Source organism: Sphaeramia orbicularis, chromosome 24 (assembly GCF_902148855.1).
Source record: "Sphaeramia orbicularis chromosome 24, fSphaOr1.1, whole genome shotgun sequence".
In the NCBI taxonomy this organism is placed as follows: Eukaryota; Metazoa; Chordata; class Actinopteri; order Kurtiformes; family Apogonidae; genus Sphaeramia; species Sphaeramia orbicularis.
The window spans coordinates 38,970,453-38,978,608 of NC_043979.1; the positions used below are offsets into that span (position 1 = coordinate 38,970,453).

The 8,156-nt window shown below is 33.4% G+C and overlaps 1 long non-coding RNA gene across 1 annotated transcript; it reads left to right on the plus strand.

The window, feature by feature from the left end:
* The first annotated feature begins 4,926 nt into the window (after window positions 1–4,926).
* LOC115415323 (uncharacterized) lies at window positions 4,927–7,939 on the plus strand. The gene is made up of 2 exons (XR_003934792.1): window positions 4,927–5,322; window positions 7,569–7,939. It is a non-coding gene; the product is annotated as an uncharacterized LOC115415323 (long non-coding RNA).
* Window positions 7,940–8,156: the final 217 nt, after the last annotated feature.

Genomic DNA, 8,156 nt, shown 5'->3' on the forward strand with positions numbered 1-8,156 from the left:
AAAGACAAGCTAAAACAATGACTTGAAAATTATTTAAAATGTAAAAAGAAGGAAAAATAATCTAAATACATCATTATATCTACATAAATCTAATAAATGTGCAATGCTGTATCCACTTCCGAGTGACAAGTTCAAATGGGACGAAGGCAGAAGCAGAAGGGTCAAAGGTCGCGGGGGAAAAAAAAAAAAAAAAAAAAAAAAAGGACGCGGCGCTGCGAAGCCACAGGAAGTGCTGCGACAGTGACGCCTGCCTCCTCTATGCAGAGAGTCACAGGGATTTAAAGCAACTTCTTCTGATGTACACTGGATCTTCATCTCACTCCACCTCTAGACTCTCCTCTGTATCTTTACAGATTTTCATATCGTTACCAACAGCGTGTGTGTGCGTGCGTGTGTGTGTGTTAATTTCTATTTTCTCGCCATTCCCTCTATTTGTTAATCGTTTGGTTTTTTGCTCTTGTCTGTATTATTGGAAAATCTCTTATTTTTATATTGTTGTGAAAGTGGATGATATTTTGATTTTGTTGAAGAGAAAAAAAAAACACACACACAAACAAACACAAACAAAAAAAAAAAAAAAAAAATACAGGTTTTGTGGCTTTTTTTGTCTAACAACTAAACATTAATTTCTCCTTATGAAAAGGGCTGGAATCTAAAGGAGGGCAAGGATATACAAGGCATATATCATTTAGTACTCACCGACATGGCAACATCAGGTTACTTGACTTAGAAATTATTAAATTAAGTGTGTATGAACTACTCATAAGTTGATGTTTACCTGAGAATTCCCATTTATTGACATATCTAATGTAATATTTAACTGCCTCCCTTCACCCTTCTAATGTCATACGCTTCTTCCACAGTTTGGCTTTTTTCTACAAGTGTTACTTCTTGAGATCAGTGTTAATTAAATACACTCCGTCCAGCCGGATTTGTTGGAGATTAAATACACATGAATAGAAATTTTATGTGTATTCATATATGCAGGATAATATTAACACGTGTAATCCTTTAAAAGCATACATTTAACACATATTTTGCGTCGTTTTTTGGGTCGTATGAGAAGGTTTTACGTGTGTTTTTGTTGATATTTATTTCCCGAGGTGCAAGAGATAGTTGTGTTCGGTGTCAGAAACTTTCACTTTCTATTTCCGTTTTTTTCGCTGTAAAGCTCAGATGTGTCGTATCTCCGTCTTAACCAGGCTTTTAACCTTTATTTGTATATAAGTAAATAGTTTGACAATCTAAGACCAACCGGAAAGTAAAATGTCGAGTAAAATGTCGCTTTAATTGCGACATATGAGGAGAGAGGCCATATTTTTTCTGACGCCAAAGAGTTGCTTTAGCTTTTTTTCCATTGCGTTTCACTCGTTCATCACGTGAGTCCGGACACCAAAACAAAAACAAAAACCACACACACACATATATATAAATATACGGTATTTCTGTAATTTGGGATGCATTTAGAAATTTCAAGCGTCTGAGAAATAGAGCAAGATTGAAACTAGTAATATTCGATCGCAGCGTGTCATAAAATATAACACTCGGATTTAATGTTTCATGTTTAAAGCGGCCTGAATTGTCGGTCCCTGAAAATGAAAAAAAAAAAACAAAAAACAAAAAAAAAAAACATTCCAACGACGTTTCAGAAAAATCAATACTCGTGGTATTTTATGTGTGTTTTGTGAGTTTGGCTGCGTCCATACAGATTTTAGTATTTTAAGTTGTTTTTATGTTTTGGTTGTTTAATAATTGATGTCGATGTCTTCAGTGTCCATATGAGTGTCTGTTACACTAAATAAACCACCGACAACGATGAAAAATAAAAATAATAATAATAGGAAAAAGAGCGTTAACCCATAAAGACCCACTGCTACTTTTGTGTCACTTCCCAAATGAGTTTTTTTTTTCTTTTTTTAATTGATTTAACGTCCTTTATTATCAAATAATTCTCCATATTTTTGCATTTTTCCTGTGAAAATCAGATATTTTCCCATATTTAATGTACTGATTGTATAGATCAGTGTTTCTCAACCTTTTATGAAGAAACACCTCCCCTCCTGTCGCCCCCCTCCGAAAAAAATTTGCGACTAGGGGTGTGTGTGGTGTGTGTGTGTGTGTTGTGTATGTTGTGTGTGGTGTGGGTGTGGTGGGGGGGGGGCGGGGGGATGCGTTATAGTGCTCCGTAGGTAAGGCCCCTGTAGAAGCCAATAATGTAATAACAGCTGATAACGTAATAAATTTGCCATTTTTAAAATGTAATAAGCCAATAGCATAATAAAAGTCCTGAACCGATAACATAATAACTTTTGGTCAATAACGTTATAACTTATTGGCTGGTTATTACGTTATTGGCCTGGTAAAAAAAAAAAAAATTCTTTGCAAATGTGCAAATGTACTAATAACTTAGCTGATAACGTAATAAGTTATAACGTTATGGGCAAAAAGTTATTACGCTGTCGGTTCAGGACTTTTATTACGTTATTTGCCAGATATTACATTATTGGCCTATTACATTTTAAAAATGGCAACTTTATTACGTATTGGCCGTTTACAGGTGTCCCATAAGTCTCCATACATAGGAGACATAATACATTCCATACATATATGGTTCTAACATGTATTCTTTATATTCTTCTTTATAGTTCTTCAGCAGTGGAGGACACGCATTGAAATGTGTTCCCGAAAAAATGGCAGTCATATAGAGCATATTATTAAATAAAATGGTTTATGTCAAGAAACGTTTATTTTTCCTATGTATGGAGACTTATGGGACACTCTGTAGTTTATAGTTTAGTTTATTTGAAAGGGGACAATGCAATTTCATAAAACACATGGTTACACATGGTTAAAAAAAGCCAGAATTAGCCAGAAGGCTAGTTTTCATCTGTAGTCCTCTGGCCAAGTTTTAAAAACGCAGTAAAAAAAAACATTTACAGGAGAAAGACATGGTTAGACACTTGATAGGGCACGAATGTAACAAATAATATATACATAACAGGACTGTTAAGGGAGCACAAAACACACAATACCTGTACATATAATACAAGATACATGTTCGAAAACTTACTATACAATTAAAAAGAGAATAATAACACTGGGTTACCAAAAAAAATGTTTTTGCAAGTTGTCTAGGTTTTTTCAACTGAATTCGGGACCATTTTGCACCGCTAAATCCAAAAATGACATCTGTTTTCTCAATCAGGTCAGGTTTTTTTTGCTAATTTGATTTTGAAAAATTTGATCTTCTCACAAAATTGATGACATTTTTGTCAATTTTATCTTGGTCACCAAGTTTAATACCAAAATAAGATTGGTAAGCACACTTATGAAACTTTGACTTGATTCCTGTTTAGGTACAATGGTGTATTCACCGCAGATGTAGCAGAATACGTCAGGCTTATTTTTGCAAGATCTTCTAGTCGAAGCCATTTCATTCACCTGTAATAAAAAAAAAAAACAGGAATCATAAATTGGCAAAAGTAAAATCTTCAGAACTCGTTTATTGCAAGAAATATGAAAGAATTTTGTATCATATGATGTGAAAATGCCCATAAATGTAAGCAAAATGTTAAAAAGCCAATATGTAGCATAGTTCAGAAGTTGACCTGATTGAGCAAAATTAATGTGATTTTTGGATTCAGCACACCAAAATTATCCTGAATCAGCTCAAAAAACTGAAACAATAAATTTGTTGTTGACCAGTATAATATATAATATAATATAATATAATAAAAAAAAAAAAAAAAATAATAATAATAATAATAATAATAATAATAATAATTACATTATCGGTTGTTATTACATTATTGGCTTCTACAGCCCCCCTTATTTCAACATTATCCTCCTTGTCACATCAAGGAGGATTGGGTCTGAAGGAGGTTATATACATAGCATAGGTAGCGCCCCCCTCACGACAGAGGAGGGGGGGGCGTTACCATCAAAGACCGGGGGGGTGAACCTTATTGCAGAGGAGTGGAAATTCACCATTGACATAACATGCTGCTTGATATTGATTATTGACATTGATATTGAAACTTATACAGACTAATGCCCCCATTTGGTCTCAGCGCCCCCCTTATCACCCCTCGACGGTGTCCCAATACCCCCTAGGGGGGCGGTACCACCCCTATTGAGAAACACTGATATAGATGTTCATAAAAGCTCCAATTAAAGTTGATGGTTATTGTATCAAAAACAGAGAAAAGTGACGAAAAAGTGACTTTTCAGTAAATCTATCATTAATTGACATAAACAAATGTTTCCATCCAATGTCCTTTATATCAGTTCTAAGGATTTTACTGGTGAACTCAGTGTTGTAGAAGATGACGGTGTTTCCATGGTAACATGGAGCCTCTGAACGTCCAAATGGGTCATATCTGATGACCATGAATAAGATGACAAACTGTATTTTACACCGATTATTACATGGATTGATAGGATTAATGCAGGTATTAATCCATAAAGACCCAATGGTACTTTTGTGGCAGTTCCTAAATCAATTTTCCTCCAGATTTAACCTTTCTGAAATTGTTTATCACCATTTATTATAATACGATCCTCTTGTATTTTGTGTTTTTTCAGTGAAAATCATACATTTCCCTGTATTTAATCGACTGATCTTGTAGCTGTTCATGGAAACTCAGATTAAAGTTGAGGATTATGTCAAAAAATGAAGAAAACTGGAAAAAAAAAAGCGACTTTTCAAGCAAATATATCAACAAATGAACACAAAACTAAGCATCTACATCCACTGTCATTGATCCAACTCCATGGGTTTTACTGGTGAATCAATGCTGTAGAAGATGACGGTGTTTCCATGGTAACAAATGGATCACATCTGATGACCATGAAAAGACGGCAAAGTGTATTTTACAGCAATTATTTACATGTATTGATAGAATTAATGGATTAGAAGTTATAAAACAGTTTAGATCAGTGGATGGTTTGTGTCACAGGTGGCTGTTTGGGTCTTTATGGGTTAAAAAAAAACAAAAAAAATGTAAAAGTTGGGTCTTTATGGGTTAAAGGATGACCTCTTAATTCCAGTTTAATGCTAGAGACCACATGTTCTGACTAATCTTTGCTTTTATCACCTGAATTCTCTCTTTCTCCCAGAGTCTTGATTGATCGATGACCTCTTGGCTTCGCTGATTCCGATCTGATCTGTGTATTTTAAACATCGTTGTGTAACTGTTAAGAGGTAGTTCTGCCCCCCCCCCCCAAAGATGAAGACGAAGCAAAGCAAAAAAAAAATACTTGAGGAAAAAACTACCTAATTTTAGCAAGAGGTCATCCCTGAAAACCAGATCTGCTTTTAGGGTCAGTGTATGTTTTGGTAATTGGATTTTTTTTTTGAGAAACAAAACAAAAACTAGTGGTTGATTGATTTTCATTTTAAAATAGAAGAACTAAAGTTGAATTTCGAGGCGTTTTTCTTATTAGGTGTCAAAACAGATACATTTAAAAAACGGATTGATTTTGTTTTTTCTTGCTAATAACAAAAAATAAAGTTACTACCTGACAGTAATAGAAAAAAACTTTAAAAAACGGCCTCTTTTTTTTTCACTTTTCTGAGACCAGATGTCATTTTCAAGGAAAAGAGCGCTAACGCCATCGTACAAAATCTGAACATCGTAGACATGCTTTTTTTTTTTTTAGTTTCTTTTAATTTGAATATGCAACACAACAAAGTAATCTTACTTAGTCCTTAGAAATAAAACAGGTATTTCCCTCTTCCCTCTAGTATTTATTTATTTATTTAGAAGAGTTAAAGTTGAATTTCAAGGTGTTTTTCTTATTCAGTGTCAAAATGGATACATTTAAAAAACGGATTGATTTTCGTTTTCTCGTTTTAATAACAAAAAATAAAGTTACTACCTGACAGTACTGGAAAAACGAACTAAAAACGGCCATTTTTTAAAAATTGTCTGAGACCGGATGCTGTCATGTTCAAGGAAAAGAGCGCTAACGCCATCGTACAAAATCTGAACATCGTAGACATGCTTTTTTTTTTTTTTTTTTTTTTGAATATGCAGCAAAACAAAGTAATCTTACTTAGTCCTTAGAAATAAAACAGGTACTTGCCTCTTCCCTCTAGTATTTATTTATTTAGAAGAGTTAAAGTTGAATTTCGAGGCGTTTTTCTTATACGGTGTCAAAACGGATACATTTAAAAAACGGATTGATTTTCGTTTTCTCGTTTTAATAACAAAAATAAGTTACTACCTGACGTAATGGAAAAACGAACTAAAAACGGCCATTTTAAAAAAAATTTCTGAGGACTGGATGTTGTTATTTCAAGGAAAAGAGCGCTAACGCCATCGTTGCAAAATCTGAACATCGTAGACATGCTTTTTTTTTTTTTTTTTCGAATATGCAGCAAAACAAAGTAATCTTACTTAGTCCTTAGAAATAAACAGGTACTTCCCTCTAGTATTTATTTATCTATTTAGACAGAGTTAAAGTTGAATTTCGAGGTGTTTTTCTTATTCGGTGTCAAAACAAATACATTTAAAAAAACGGATTGATTTTCGTTTTTTCTTTCTAATAAAAAATAAAGCTACTACCTGACAGTAATAGAAACAATGGACAAAAGCCTTTTTTTTAATTTTCTGAGACTGGATGTTGTCATTTTCAAGGAAAAGAGTGCTAACGTCATCGTACAAATCTTTTTTTTTTTTTTTCTTAAGTTTTTTTTTTTTTTTTTTTCCGAATATGCAGCAAAACAAAGTAATCTTACTTAGTCCTTAGAAATAAATCAGGTTCTTCCCTCTAATATTTATTTATTTATTTAGAAGAGTTAAAGTTGAATTTCGAGGCGTTTTTCTTATTCGGTGTCAAATGGATACATTTAAAAACCGGACTGATTTTCGTTTTTCTCGTTTTAATAACAAGAAATAAAGTTACTTTCTGACAGTAATGGAAAAACTGACTGAAAAACGGCCATTTTTTATTTTCTGAGACTGGATGTTGTCATTTTCAAGGAAGAGAACGCTAATGCCATCGTACGAAAACATGCCTTTTTTTTTTTTTTTTTTAGTTTAATTCGAATATGCAAAGGACAAAGTAATCTTACTTAGTCCTTAGAAATAGCAACAGGTAGTAAGAGTCATGGAAGAATAAAAACTAAAACAAAACTTATATATATATACATAACTTCATCTGCACATTCGAAAAGGAGTGGAGGAAGTATAATTTATTTAATCCCACCCCTTCTATGCTTCCTCCATGAATGTCTATGAACTCCAGATTTCGTACGAACTTGAATCTTTGTGACCGAGGCATTAGCGCTTTTTCCTTAAAATGACAACATCCGGTCTCAGAAATGAAAAAAATGGGTGTTTTTGGTCCGTTTTTCCCTTTTCTTTCAGGTCGTAACTTTGGAAAGAACACGAAAATCAATTGTTTTTTTAAATTAGGTTTATCTGTTTTGACACCGAAAAAGAAAAACGCCTTGAAATTCAATTTTAATTCTTCTATTTTAAAACGAAAATCAATTCACCACTAGTTTTTCTTTTGTTTCGGAAAAGAAAATCCAGTTACCAAAAAATACACGGATCTTTTAGCTTCCCCTCTGAGCTAAATGTTCTTAGTGTTTCTGTGTCATAAATGTACTGTATTATCTTTTTTTTCTTATTTTTTTAATCTTTCAGTGATTCGTTTGTCGTCCACACACTACCGTATGCAGTATTCCTACCAATTCAAGTCAAACACTTAAACAACCAGAGGGAGTCCTGTCTATCTGCCATATGCCATCTTCTGTCCTGGAGTCAACAGTTATCAGTGGGTTGCAGTATTTTTCTCATTGTAGCCAATTTTCTTGTACGTTTTATGCAACTTTCACATGGATGTTTATGACTTTATCTGCTGCCACAAAAATTTAGAAATTCTGTAGATAGAGATTACTGTGCAATGGAAAATAAAAGTGGAAAATGTATTTGTCTTCATTTGTGTGTTAGTAATCGGTTTGGATGAGGGCTCCGATTCATTTTTTTAAAAAAACTATTTATTTTCCTCAATTGTTTGGTTGATAAAGAAGCAACTTTACAATAACACTGGTCAACAATGATTTTAACCCTCCGGTATCTGAGTGCGCCTTTTTGGCACACTTTGCACTTCGTTTTAAAAAAAAACTTCGTTATTTTTTCCAATTT